The sequence below is a fragment of the Dysidea avara genome, chromosome 4 (assembly GCF_963678975.1).
Source record: "Dysidea avara chromosome 4, odDysAvar1.4, whole genome shotgun sequence".
NCBI lineage: Eukaryota > Metazoa > Porifera > Demospongiae > Dictyoceratida > Dysideidae > Dysidea > Dysidea avara.
Genome location: NC_089275.1, coordinates 32,312,970 through 32,328,547, shown reverse-complemented (window position 1 = coordinate 32,328,547; position 15,578 = coordinate 32,312,970). Strand labels below are relative to the sequence as shown.

The 15,578-nt window shown below is 38.3% G+C and overlaps 1 protein-coding gene and 1 long non-coding RNA gene across 3 annotated transcripts in view; one reads left to right on the top strand and one right to left on the bottom strand.

The window, feature by feature from the left end:
• Window positions 1-15,578, bottom strand: part of LOC136254701 (uncharacterized) — a 111,826-nt gene that overhangs the window by 29,047 nt on the left and 67,201 nt on the right. The window lies entirely within an intron of this gene.
• Window positions 4,079-5,135, top strand: LOC136254496 (uncharacterized). Its single transcript, XR_010700518.1, has 4 exons — window positions 4,079-4,136; window positions 4,225-4,325; window positions 4,860-4,998; window positions 5,048-5,135. It is a non-coding gene; the product is annotated as an uncharacterized lncRNA (long non-coding RNA).

The window sequence follows — 15,578 nt, the reverse complement described above, 5'->3', positions numbered from 1 at the left end:
TTGCTTACTGTTACGTAAATCCATCCCAAAAACACCTTCACTGTAAAAAAAGGCACGTCCAAGAAACTACCAGTACCTGGAACCCTATGTAAAAAACAACTCAGAAAAGTAACTGGTAACTTAAAGAGCTGATATCTGGAGCGACCAAGAATACAACTAAGTACAATTACTAAAGTTTTAATTCATGCAACAACACCTGGCTGTAAAGCAGATGCATGTACAATTATACATGAAAGTAACTGGCAACTGAAACAACTGATATCTGAAGCGGCCAAGAATGAATGTTCATTATTATACAACTAATTCAAATAAACATGGACCTTTATCATTCAGTTGTGTTCTATATTCACTCTTGCTGCATCATTAAGTAATTTCTTTTAATTCTATAATTGGCTGGTAATTTGGCCACCTTTTTTAATAGTCAGTATATAGAACAAAAAAGGCGGCCAAATTACCAGCCAATTATAGAATTAAAAGAAATTACTTAATGATGCAGCAAGAGTGAATATAGAACACAGCTGAATGATAAAGGTTCATGTTTAAATTTTGAATTAGTTGTATAATAATAAACATTCATTCTTGGCCGCTTCAGATATCAGTTGTTTCAGTTGCCAGTTACTTTCATGTATAATTGTACATGCATCTGCTTTACAGCCAGGTGTGGTTGCATGGATTAAAACTTTAGTAATTGTACTTAGTTGTATTCTTTGCCGCTCCAGATATCAGCTCTTTAAGTTACCAATTACTTTTCTGAGCTGTTTTTTTTACATAGGGTTCCAGGTACTGGTAGTTCCTTGGACACGCCTTTTTTTACAGCGAAGGTGTTTTTGGGATGGATATCACTCATTTTTGTCAGTGATAGACTCTACAAATTGGTAAAAAAGGTAACTTTTAGATGATACTTGAAAATGAGCAATTAAAATTAATGCAGAATATTATCTTGGAGAGTGAAAGATGCACCTGTCATCTTGTATGACAGTGTTATAAAAAGCCATACATACTAATGACTGTTTCATAATACCGTTCAGAAGTATGATTTTACAGTGTAGTGTGACTGTTCTATTAAAGTAAATCTATCTTTACTGCATGTGACAATTACTGTTAGAATATCCCATATCTGTGCATGGTAAATGCTTCAGACACCTTATGCTCAAAAGTAAACTTCCAAGTTCCTAATTAGTTCACAGTTGCTATATATACAGCCACATATTATCAAGAGTCCTTAATAAGAGTATATTACGGACTCTTAATTGTTATTATCATAATATTATAACCATTTTTTTGTACTGTGTTCACAGCTTCAGGATTGGAGCAGCAGAGAAAGGAATGGGGCACTCAATCATCAAGACTCGGGGAGATGGAATAGCATTGCCATGGACAATGCTGGTACTAATTCCTCAAGGGCGTCACAGTGTAGTATGGATGCAACCAGTGTATAAGACCAGAGCCTCAACCATCACCTTTTGACTGAATTTTTATACTTGATGAAGCAATTAAAACTAAAAAGTTGTTGTACTTACACTTTCCTCAGGGAGCATACTCCCAGACTCCCTGCCTGTTCAGCAGAATAATAGGATTGAGCCTTACCAGGGCCGGAGGAAGCGGTCTGGCCAGTCAGGCCATAGCTTGACTACTTTTTCAGCATTAATTTTAAATATATATATCCGAGTCGCTGATAGGCACCGGCCAATTATGGTGGCGTGTTTTTGGGAATGATAGATGCCTAAAGCATCATGCAAGCGTTGTGATATAATGCCAATAGAATATTTTACAACATGATTCTGTTAAATACTTCCTGTGACAATCGGTTATGGGAAAGATCGAAACACTCTAATAGAACAGTCATCCTAATAGAGCACTCAGATTCTTACTGATTTATTAGTTAAATGCTTTATGAAGCTAACAAATATGAAATATAAATAGCTTTGCATGGAAGCATACATAATTGAATGAATATTTGAACACTGCAGCATAGCATGCATGATAAGATATAGTTTAGTGCCTACCTAGCTATTCACTGAGTTCTAATTTCATCGCATTAAATTAGTTATATAGCTATCAGTTTCAAATGTTAGACTCATGCTGCATGCATATAGCTATAACAAAAGGGAACAACACTGAATTTATATGTGTTACAACTGTATTATAATGTAAGAAATTGACGTGAACACATGACATGCATGCAGTGAGTTTAACACAAGTGTTATTTGCTAGGGAATTTACAGCTGAAAATAGTCTCATATTTAATCTCAGAGCATGTAATTTTGAAAATTTTCCTCGGGGAGCATACCCCCAGCATTCACACAAGTGCTCAGCATTTCATAGCGCCTACCCCCATGGCCTGACCACTTTAGAATTGCTTCCTCTGGCCCTGCTTACTACCACTTTCACCTTTACTCAGCAGGTGCTCCGGATGTATCAGTAACATAATATACAATAGCTGTAGGTAATGCTAGTTAATGCCCCTAGGCAGAGCTATAGTGGTGGGAATTTTGCCTTACCACCACAGTACTGTCAGTAGTTCTTCTCGCAGTTCTTTACCCGGCCATCATCAACTGCAGTCAAAACATTAGTCTTCTCCCCCAGACCCTTCCTCAAGCACGCTTATTACACAAAAATAACTTAATTAGTTTAGCAGTGCACAAATAATTCTTGACAGCTTATACTATATTAAGTACACGTACCGCATTGTTGAACCATGACATACCACCAGAATCCAGCGACAACTATCACGTGATCTATTTAGGGAAATCTCGTGGAAAGTCCCTGATCACCTCAAGTGGACACACGTGATACGTGGTTTTAAATTGTCTATCAGAAACTCGCCCCTCGTGAGAAACTACAATGTTTGAGTAACGCTTAAAGAAAGAAGTAAGAGTCTAGAATACTGAGGTACTCAATGATTATATGTCGGTATTGGAGGCTAAAAAAATGAGGAGTGAAGTTCGCCCCAGTGTGTAAAGTGCCACATCGCCCGCAATCGCCACAAACTGATTAACTGTGAGGGTTTTAGGCTCGGTTTTTGGACCTGTGCAGAGCTGAGAACTTCTAATGCTACTAAGATTAAATAGCAGCAAATGCTGGTATTACCTCATGGCGAGATTGTCGACAAGGTGTACGGACCAACTGCCACCTGCCACTTACATCAGCAGAGGTCCAGGAACTTTGGTGGCTGCAGGTTGAAGAAGTAACTAGCAAATGTAATGTGAATAATGTTTGGATGTACTCATTCACACTGCACACTGGTCTAAATGACTGAATTGATGTACAGTGAAACCTGTCTAATCAGGTCTCTGTGTAGTCTGTTAAATCCCCAAATGTGTCGTTTGTGTAGAAAGTGACAGATTTTTTAGGTGTAATAGCTATATGTATTAAATGCCCACCTTTCAGTTTTTACAGGTAATCTGGTCATAGCATGTGGTTCACCCACTAGCAGTAGCAGTTGGATATGGTCATGGTACATGACAAACTTGTGACCAGGCAGAAACTGAGCGTGATGAATTTCAGGTTAGTTAATATTAGTGTTGCACCGATATGAGATTTTGCTGATATTCCAATAACTGACATTGAATAATGTTTTCAAGCCAATAAATGTAGCTGATCCGATATAGCAGATCATATCTATTTTGTAGCAATTTTTACTAGAAATCTGATTGTGAAGGACCAATTTAGCTTGTTTGTAGCAGCAGTATTTCTACAACAACAGCTAACAGTATGCTTAAGCAGTAGAACAACATTTGTGATGCAAGAAATGCAACTTAATGCATTTGTAGACATCATTTGGTGTACATGATCATGTATTTTTAAATAATACACATATCTGTATCTGCTGCTTTTTTCAGTATGGTGCCGATTCGATACCGATATACAAAAAAACAAGCCGATAAATGGTTTTTCTGGTAACCGATCCAATTATCAGTGCAACACTAGTTTATATATAGAGGAATTGTACCACCTATTGTGTTCCTTTTGTAGTTCAAGTATACATGGACTGTAGTGACATATCAAGGGTGTTGTGAATTTCCAGGTCAGTCTACATACTGAGGAATGTATAGTTTATTATCTCAGGTATGTTTTCTGAATTTCCAGGATCAGACGTACATACTGTTGTGGTGCAGCCAAACTTTAATACCCCGGTCAGTTTACATGTGGTGCATAGTGATATTTTCCAGTACCCAGGTTTTAGGCATATTGTATTTAATACCCACTTGTTGGTTTTCGTAGGCCATCTGGTTGTAGCAGTTCAGCCAGTAGCAGTTTGATGTGGTCTTGCGTAACTTGGAACCATACAGGAACTCAGATCAAAGAGAGTGTCATAAATTCAAGTTAGTTAACATACAGAGGAATTGTGTTGTTGTAATTCTCCCTCATCTGGATACCCATTATCCAGACACCTCTATTATCCAGACACCTCCATTTCAGAAACCTCTATTATCTGGGCACCTCCATTGTCTGCACAGCCTAAATTATTCATGTGGCTTGTAGTTTATTGACCATAATGAAGTTTGCAGTTGAAAGCTGTTTGATGGGTTTATTCTACTAATGATAACTACCACTTGGTTGCTAGGTGATAATGCATTTTTACAGCTAGGGGAGGGACCATGAATGCTCTGTAGTGACTTTAATTCTGCACACTAAACTGCATGGCACTAACTGATAGCAATAGCTTTACTTCGCTTTAGTACAGTTTAAGACATTTCTGATACAGTAGTATGTACAGGACTTCCCAGATAAGAGAGGTTCCATTGTACTCAGATTGTAGGTACATTGTATTTCATGCCTGCTTGTCACTCTGTAGTTAAGCATGAGGATCCACCAGCCTGGCATGTTAATTTTTTGTACGTTCTCTTTTTATTCAGTGCCTGCTTGTTAGGGGATTGGTCTCTTGTATCGTCAGATATCAAGCGAGTTCATTTGGTGCTGAAGGTTAACGAAAGCGATTAGATCAAGGATTAGATCAACATTGACACACACTGATTCACCGTGTCGATGCAATGGGTATTTTAGACATATGTGTAAGCAGTACCAATTCACCGAGACCCATCAGGTGAAACTTCTAGTAGCTCAAATTCCAGTATTATCTCGTGGCAGGATTGTTGACAAGGTGTACAAACTGAATACCGAATAACCGTGGCTGTTATCATTTGTGATCTCAGATATTTCCGGATTATACTGTTGTGGTGGGACCAAAGTAATATCGAGGTCAACAATGAGATTCATCCTGCCTGGTAAGATCTTAGCATTATTGTTTATGATCTCTTGATTTTCCAGGATGAGGCATACAGTTGTGATGGGAATAAACTAATTCATACGTTACTACATCACTATCGCATTTTTATAGTCAGAATTTTATTGTTAATATCACAAACAATTAATGTGATGTATTTTGTTATGTAACAAGTATATTAAGTGACATGCATGATGAAAGCCACAATGAGAGTGGTTAGGGTGGGTAATGCTATGTAGCTAAGAGCTCTACCAGAAGCTTGACAAGCAGACAAGCGAGTTGACAAGTCACAAATGTTAAACAAGTTCAATACACCATGTGTGGTATGGCACAAGAAATATGCTTTCACACCTTCTCTAGTGACTGTACATTCTTCATGCTTTTACACCTTATTTATAAGACATCTGCCAATTATCAACTCTTGCATGAGGCGTGGCACTAAATGGTGTTTAAAAGATTTCTGCTTAAAATGCCTTTCCTAGGGAACTTACGGTTCTGCACACTTTCATAACTTGTTTATCAGACAATAGGGCTTGTGTCCACATCGTGTCTTTAAAAGTCATTGTAGGAATTAGAGGTTTGATCGAAGAAAATACGCGTATGGACAAACCAGAATTAGATAATGTCAGTGCTATACGGACCGTACAAACACGGCTATGTTGACTGGTATAACGTGACAGTAAGTGTAACATAAGGTAGAGAAATAAAGTGAAATATGTGTAAATATGCCTATTTTTATATTTTTGCGAGGTCGCAAGACAATAATGATGATGATGACGATTCTTAAAGATTTTTTTTACACGTAACGCAATACAAATCTTTGAGAGATGTTGCATAATCCAGGGCTAATATTGCAAAACTGTCCCTACACGTAAATAACTCACAGTAGTGGCCGTGTGTCTTTTAATTGGGTGTGCGCTTTGTAGTTTCTTGGCTGCGCGACTCACTATCGTGAGTCTTGATAGCTAGAATGTTAAGAGGTCTGCATGGTCTCCATACTCTATCGCTATTAGTCCACCTAGATCTTTATTGGATGGGTGTGGTCATGAACTTATCACAAATGCTGGGCGGATCCAAGGGGATTCAGAGGGTTCCATGAAACCCCCCTTTTGGAGGGCCTCAATAGCATTAAGAATTCAAGATACTCTAATAGAGCAGTCACAGTATTCAGAGAAGCAGCGTAGCAAGCTACTTAGCTACGTATGTGTAGTTATAATATGGAGATACAGTTAGTGGAGGGCAACTATCGTCATATTGTTAGCAGGTAGTTACCTTTTTTGGTCTTAGACTTCACAGCTAGGTTTAAAAGTGTGGAATCTCCCTTTAAAAGTCTGTATCCACCCCTGGAACTGGATACAATCACGAATTTGCAGATATCTAGTTAGTATACCACTTATATTAGCACCAGGATTGAAGCTGTTCTGAAATCCACTTCTGTGGCATCTAAATATGCTGCTGAAAGAAAGTATTGATATGGAAAATAACGCCTCAATATGGTTTTGTTGGATGAAGAAGAAGATAAGCAGCCTGATTAAAGATAAAAGAAAAGACAAGGACCTACACTTGTCGGCAAAAGGCACATTCCCCTGACTGGTGAGTGTGTTATTGTGGTGTAAAATGGTGGCTGTGCACTGCTTTGCTTGGCCTCTAGCCTTGGGACTGTGGTCAGGCAGTCAGGCAGTCAAGAAGTGAGATTAAGGCCACTCCAAATGAGACTGTAGTTTCGCCTGCATCATGGGCACCAGCATTACATCTCATTATTGTCCTTATTTTTCCAAAACCACTTTCTGTGCTGCTTTCTGGAAACTTCTCATGGAGCCTTTTATGTTGCATTGCTAAAAAGCACAATGAAATCTAAGAAATGAATGGTTCTGGTAGTTGCTAGTGTGCAAAGAAACCATTTTGATGACTTTGAAATCCTCTAAAGATTAAGATACTCCAATAGAGCAGTCACATCTTTATTATACAACTAAGTACTAAAGATAATACGAAATGCGGTTAAAATTATGTCATAAATAAATAAATAAATAATAAATAATGTTCTCGAAAACTATGAGGTCTAGAGACATGACTTAACCGTGGATAGATTCGCCTGTGAACGAAGGCACAAGTGTATAATCGTTTCACCAGTTTGTGCTGATGACTTGACCATGCGTGTAATTCTATATAATTCCCAGTACCACACCCTTGCTTAATTACAGATTGTGCAAAGGAGAACATTAGCGATGTCCGTGTAGTGACAGCGGAGAGCCAGAGGCCACTTTACACGTAAACAAGAAGATTACAAGTAAGTTTTTATGTTGAACGTCTCAAGTCTCCATGCTAGCTGCCAGTGGATTCATTCACATGAATATGTAATTAAACAATACAAGAAAACATTAAAAAATATATGCTACACTCTTTACAATACAGTTACATATAAAATACAAGTAAACAATCTTGTCTTGTGCAGCTGGTATGGCGAACTTCCTTTGTATTGGTGTCAGGCAATTCAATACGTGCTTAATCTTTATTGCCTTCACCTGGCTTAGCTACTACTAGGCTCTGGCTGGCTTGGCTGTCTTCCTTTATCTGGTTCATCTGGCTTGCATACTCCTACAGTATTGTGTAGCTATCTCCTGCAAGTTGTGTATGTATAATTATAGTGCATCACCCATCACTGTGCCATTGCTATACACCACTGATGAACCTTATTTAGCTCTAATTGATGTTGACACTGTGCTATATATTGGTTAATAATTTTTATCTGGTGATATTGCCTATAATGTATTGCTGCATACAATACTGCAATAATGTATAGTTCTCTCCTGTATGTTTTGTATACATATACTGTGTTACACATCACTGTGCCATTACCATACCAATGATGTACTGGCACTTAGCTATTAGTGGCCTTTAGTTATGAAGCCACTATTGTGTTATATCTGTCACTACCGTGACATATTGAGTTGATTTGGGGATCGTGCCTTGACCACCAAATAGCCTCACCAGGGGGCTGTCACGTTGGTATATGTACTTGGTTGAATGTGACGCGGTCCTAGATAACGAATAATGATAATAAGCCTCCTGCCTGCGCACCGAATAATGAAAATACCAGGATGGGAAACTACAGTCTCATTTGGAGTGGCCTAAAATTTGAGTTTTGGCAATTTAAAAAAAATCCTATATCTGGTAACCTGTAAGTGTTTTCATATAGCTATTTAATGCTATATATGGACTAGTACTATTCCGATCTGTAAAGGTGATTTTCGTCACACAAGATGTTTCTAAGATGATTTTTAAAAGTGGAATTTTGAGTGGCATGGTAAATTTTTGGGGCAATCCCTACTTAAACGGTACTACTGTACCATTTGACAAGGTTAATGTTGGGAGGTAAGTAATACAGTACAGCTCACGGGTAACGTCGCATGTACACGCACGACGCGCGCTCGAGTGACCCGTGTGGATGCAGCAAGGCTACAGTAATGCTCCACGATAGCTAACTTTACTCGAGAGCGTCACGCAAGACGAGATAACAGGTCTCACCTATGGTCTTGGGAGGTGACACTGGCTCAGTTCCACAAGCTGTGGTCTCCTATTGCAATGCCTGTGTTCAACCGAATACTCGGTAACTTAGCTACTGACTTGACCTCGACTCTGTCACGGACTACAGTCAGTACTGTAACTAGCAGTAGGCGTAAACCTAGATGGATTGGTCGCCAAGTAATGCCACAGAACCCCAGTTAATGCATTTTTCTAATTCGTATTTTCTTTATCTAGATAGTTAAAGGAATGGTCAACTGAAGTTTCAACTCTAGAAGCCAAGAAATTTCGAAGTTACAGCGCTACAAAGGGGCTTATAATTGCTAACAACAAAAAATCGATTTGTACAGTGACAATAAACTACAGGCGTTTAATAAAACGATCATAACATACGGATGCAGTCCTCTACCAAGATGAAACTTGCACCATCGAATTCACCATGAACAAGCAAATCCATTGCTGTGTAAGTTTTGTCTTCCAGGCCTTTCATATGTCCACAGGGTACCGGCGAAGGCAAACGAACGTGAGAAAAAGCGATAGTGAACCGCTCGTCAAACGAAAGGCAGACTAACGCTGATATCTTCTGTCTCCTTGAGAGTACTGACACGAAACAAAGATTTTGGAACTCCTCTTGCGTTTGGGATCACGATGCTACCTAGGTTTTTGGTGGTATCACCTTCCTTCATTGTGAAACAAGCGCTTTAGGATTTTTTTCGTTTCGTAAATATTTGACCCATTGCGTTCTGCGGGCCCAGCGTGCGTTTATTGCATTCTACTGTATAATTAACTAGCTAGGCTTGCACGAACATAACTATGGGACTGATCACAAATGTTTATGTGATTTAAGTGTTGTATGAAGTTACTAAACTTAGTAGCGAGTGTTCTCATGTGTGGTGAGTTTCTCGCGCGGCTAGTGTATATCCACGCGATATTCCACAGGTATTGTACAGTACATTGCAAAATAATGATCCCACGAGGAGATGCGAGCATTACTCGCATGTGTATACTCGCGATGTTACCTTTGAGCTGTACTGTAGTTGTATCATGTACCTGAGTGATTTTCCTGATATGTACACCCAAGCTCGAGGGCACACGTGATACAACTGATATGTACCATGTAGGCTAATAGCCTACTGTGGTGGGCGACTAATCACCCAAGCCAATACGAGGCTATCCGCTGGATTATTATATAGAGAGTCTTGTAAAATTTGATTATGGGTCAGCAGCAAGTAACGTTGCAGTTACGTTTGTTAACATAAACGGGAAAATCCTATGAATATTACGGAAACACTCAATTTTGCGATTTAACAAGTGTTTCAAAGTTGCTACATCGTTTAACCACTGTTTACAATGTTTTCTAAACATCAAGAGGGGTACGCTTCGCTGTAGACTGGTTACCTCGTGATATACGAAAAGTGGGCGTGGTGCATAATCAAACACGTGGACACGCGATTGTAAATTAACCATGACACTATTTCTCACCTTAAACTTCCGTTTGTCAACTCATAGGGTGGTAAGGGTGTCGAATCGCCTTCATATGAGTGCTGTAGAATGCAAAATCGGGTTCATGGTTTTCATCACGTGAGTAATAATAAACTCCCACAATCGAATACTGCCAGGATTCTTATAAAAACAAACAACGTTACCTCATCAGATATCAAGGCAATGGTACATGTAAATGTACCATGGCCAGCCATGGTTTATTTTAAATGTACCATAGCCAGCCAGGGTTTATAAGATATGTAAGTTAGGTGGTTTCATGGTACATTCGTGCATGTGCAGGTGATATTATTACTTACTGACAGCTAATGTGATGTAGTAGTCGATGACCAAGTATACACATTTGGGACTTACAGTGCAAGGTAGATACAGAAAAGGGTGAGCATTAGACACTCACTTACATTAGTAGATTTATCATCGACCATGGCTCATTGCCGTATGTGACCAACTTGTTTGTTGGCATCTATGGGAATCTGACTTTACAAATGCAATGGCTTGCTTGCATGGGTGTTGCCAGGCCATCTGTACATGTGCGTAATTAAATGTTGGTATAATGCAAGATGTCAGACATGACCAAAACACAAACCCCCACAAACAATTGAGAATAACTCCAGCTGTGAATTATAAAAAACCACCAATTTTTCACCAGCCATGTAAACATATTGAAGATCAACAACTTTTCAAATCAAAATTCTAACCCCCTAAATTGGAAGAGCATAATGTATGCTTTATTAGAATAATTATTATGTTTGTCACTTTTTTAGAAATTTGGTTTTGCCTACTAACTCTGACTTTACAGTGAAGGTTCTTTTTGTTAAGACCTACATTTTGTAAGATAGATTTTAATTTCATTCTGTATTTGTAGAGAAACAAGTTGATGTTATGCTACCTCTAAAAACCAGGCGCCATGCAGTTATCTGATTCATCTGGAATTAACCATAGATGGTATATGCTACTATGAATTAACCAACTATGTATTACTATTGTGCAATAGGGTAGTTTTGGTTGTACAATAATGTTATTAGCTAATTCTCGTATTTCGTAATTCATGAAATTTTTGTAATTTGTTCAATTACGTTGCTATGCACTGCTAAGGAAGTGCTTGTTAAACAAACCACTTTAACAAACATATTACGCACAGAAGTATCTTCTAAACTGTTTTGTAGTTTGACCATTGTGTTTTTTCCCACAAATTCTCTTGACAAAGCCTCATAGCTGGTCTTCATTTTCATTCGCGTACGTAAAGGATACGCCCCATTTCATCTCAAAGTGATAGGCTATTCCTGGTAGTCTGCATTATTGTTTTCCAGTTGTTAAACGCCTGAAAACCTCAAAGGAAAAGTAGTTTTCAAAGCCTGAGAAAAGTTGCTACGCCCGTATTTCAGTCCACCGAAAAGAAACCACCTCAGAGCAAAGTTCACCTGTGTAGAAGTTTAATATAGACTTCATTTCGCTTTTACTTCTTACGTAAAAGCTGCTTTTACTATTATTTAACCATTTTGCTCATGTGGGTGCGTACGAACAAACATAGATACATAGATAGGTACACACACACACTTTTACGAAAACAATTTCAGTAAACCAGGCGTGCGCGCCCGCAGCCGGCTGTGGGCAAGCGCCTGGTTTAAAAATACAAAAATACAAAAAATACTCAGTGTACGTTTTCTCAGTAACCATTCAGAGTAATGCCTCACATTTCTGGGCAGAAACATATGCCACAAGATATGTGAAAATTTGATTTGATAAGACAGATTTCTTAAAATCAAATCTAAAGAGCATTAATTTTATGATGACATTTGTATTTTTGCTGCTGCCCATGCAATACTAAATCAATTGTATCTCTAATATCTCCATATATGGAACCACCCTCACTAAGTTTATGTATGTCCTATGATGGGTTATGTTGAGGTCACATCATTACAATACAGAAATTTTTACATAAAATTTTCATGATTATTTTTTTTTCATTTTTGGTCATTTCTAACATCTCGCACTATACCATTTCCAGCTTAGATGGGCTATTTACTACATGCATTTTGTATATGTAGTGGCAAAATTGCTTTCCAGATCATGTAAGCACCTCATATGTGCCCTAAACCAGAAAGGTGGTTATACAATATATAGGACAATTAGCCCATTCCACCCAAATGCACACCAATCATTCCACACAAGTCTCAGTTGTGTAATGTTGTTGGTTGGTTGCAGAACCACTACCAGCCTCTAAACTGGAAACACTTGGTACAGTGGTAAGATACTAACTCTTAAATTAAGAGGTCAGTGGTTTGATTCCTACTTAGGCAAAAAAATTAAATTTTAGACATCATTCAGGAGTATGTTTTATGGAGCGCTTTAACTGCTCTAATTCAAGTATCTGAGAGTGACAATAGAGTACATGTACCACTGTCACACCTCAGATAAAAGGAAAGCCAGTGAATATGTATATCACATATTGCACTCTCATTAACTCAAGCTATTGCACAGTTAGTTGTGCGTATATCTTCCAAAATATGCTCACATTTCTTTGATGTTCTTTGCTATCTCTTTGCACCATTATATAGTCACACATCTTAAAATCAATTGTGGGATTAGGTTTCTTTGTAGTTTCTAAAAGCATGTTGAGTGGTTTCTTTGACTGAAATGGAGCTGTTTTTAATACAGGTGAGCTCTATAACACTGCTTTGATAAGTTCTAAACACTTGTCTCGATGTTACATAATGTACACTACGTAAATTGAGCCATTGAAGGTGAAGTGGTATTCATGCGTGACTTTAATTTTATTCATGGATAAAATTTGTTCACAATTATTATAGTAACTCTAATCCAAAACAGCCAAGCTGTAAAAACAAAGTGTGGCCCTCAAAAAGGCTATGGTGAAAAAAGATGTGAAATCCAAGGTGGCGGCCAAGAAATGGCTGCGATGGTAGGTTAATGGTAAAAATTTTAATAACGACAATTCAGGTGAATTTTTGTGTCAAGACCTTTCACCATAGCCTTTTTGAGGGCCGCACTCTTTTTACAGCTTGGCTGTTTTGGATTAGATTTCACTTCTTTTTGTATTTGCATACCCCAAAGCCGGCCTATGGCCGGCTTTGGGGAGTTTTAAACCTATCTTTTTTCTTTACCACAGGAAGAAGAAAAGATGAAGCAGATGTACTTCAAATAATTCTGATTTTATCAGTAAATGTACAAATTATATATACAATACATATAATAATTATTTATTACAGAACTCTCCATGGTGGTTTCTTTGTAACTGAACACTCTACAAGGTGACATCTTCTAGCTGCTCTCTCTACAGGGTGAATTTTTTGTAGCTGAACGATCTACAAGGTAACTTCTTGTTGATCTCTCTACAGGGTGATTTGTTTGTAGCTGAATTCTGTACAGGTGATTTGTTTGCAGCTGAGCTCTTTACAGAATGGTTTCTTTGTAGCTAAACTCTCTACAAGGTAACTTCTTCTAGCTGAACTCTCTACATGGTGGTTTGTTTGTAGCTGAATTCTGTACAGGTGATTTGTTTGCAGCTGAGCTTTTTACAGAATGGTTTCTTTGTAGTTGAACTCTCTACAAGGTGACTTCTTCTAGCTGATCTTTCTACAGTGTGATTTGTTTGTAGCTGAACTATCTACAAGGTAACATCTTCTAGCTGATCTCTCTACAGTGTGATTTGTTTGTAGCTGAACTATCTACAAGATAACTTCATCTAGCTGATCTCTCTACAGGGTGATTTGTTTGTAGCTGAATTCTGTACAGCTGATTTGTTTGCAGCTGAACTCTTTACAGAATAGTTTCTTTGTAGCTGAAATCTCTACAAGGTAACTCCTTCTAACTGATCTTTCTACAGGGCAATTTGTTTGTGGCTGAATTTTCTACAGGGTAATTTCTTTGCAGCTAAACTCTCTGCATGGTGGTTTCTTTGTAGCTGATCTCTCTACAGGGTGATTTGTTTGTAGCTGAATTCTCTACATGGTGGTTTCTTTGTAACTGAACTCTCTACAAAGTAATCTTCTAGCTGATCTTACTATAGGGTGATTTGTTTGTAGCTGAATTCTGTATAAGTGATTTGTTTGCAGCTGAGTTCATTACAGAATGGTTTCTTTGTAGCTGAACTCTCTACAAGGTAACTTCTTCTAGTCGATGTCTCTACAAGGTCACTAGTTTATAGATGAACTCTCTACATGGTGGTTTCTTTGTAACCGAACTCTCTCAGGTGACTTCTTCTAGCTGATCTTTCTACAGGGTGATTTGTTTGTAGCTGAACTCTGTACAAGGAAACTTCTTCTAGCTGATCTCTCTACAGGGAGATTTGTTTGTAGCTGAACTCTCTACAGGTGACTTGTTTGCAGCTGAACTCTCTACGTGATCGTTTCTTTGTAGCTGAACTCTCTATAAGGTGACTTCTTCTAGCTGATCTCTCTACAGAGTGATTTGTTTGTAGCTGAACTCTCTTCATGATGGTTTCTTTGTAGCTGAACTCTCTATAAGGTAACTTCTTCTAGCTGATCTCTCTACTGGGTGATTTGTTTGTAGCTGAACTATCTACAAGGTAACTTCTTCTAACTGATCTTTCTACAGGGCAATTTGTTTGTGGCTGAATTTTCTACAGGGTCATTGCTTTGCAGCTGAACTCTCTACATGGTGATTTCTTTGTAGCTGAACTCTCTACAAGGTAATTTCTTCTAGCTGATCTCTCTACAGGGTGATTTGTTTGTAGCTGAATTCTGTACAGGTGATTTGTTTGCAACTGAGCTCTTTACAGAACAGTTTGTTTGTAGCTGAACTCTCTACAAGGTGACTTCTTCTAGCTGATCTTTCTACAGTGTGATTTGTTTGTAGCTGAACTATCTATAAGGTAACATTTTCTAGCTGATCTCTCTACAGGGTGATTTATTTGTAGCTGAACTCTCTACAAGATAACTTCTTCTAGCTGATCTCTCTACAGGGTGATTTGTTTGTAGCTGAATTCTGTATAGGTGATTTGTTTGCAACTGAGCTCTTTACAGAATGGTTTCTTTGTAGCTGAACTCTCTACAAGATAACTTCTTCTAGCTGAACTCTCTATATGGTGGTTTGTTTGTAGCTGAACTCTCTATGAGGTGACTTCTTCTAGCTGATCTTTCTACAACACTGTTAAAAATGGGTTCTTCCATGAACACCCATCAGGGTGTTATAAGTGCTGTTACAATCAAGACCCTCAGAGGGTGTTTCACTTACACCCTTTAATGGTGTGAATAAAACACTCAAGGGTGTTTCATGATTTTTAAAAGAAATGAATTACAACAGTTTCACCTATGGTGCAATGGGACCTGCCTGTATCAAGCATGAACAT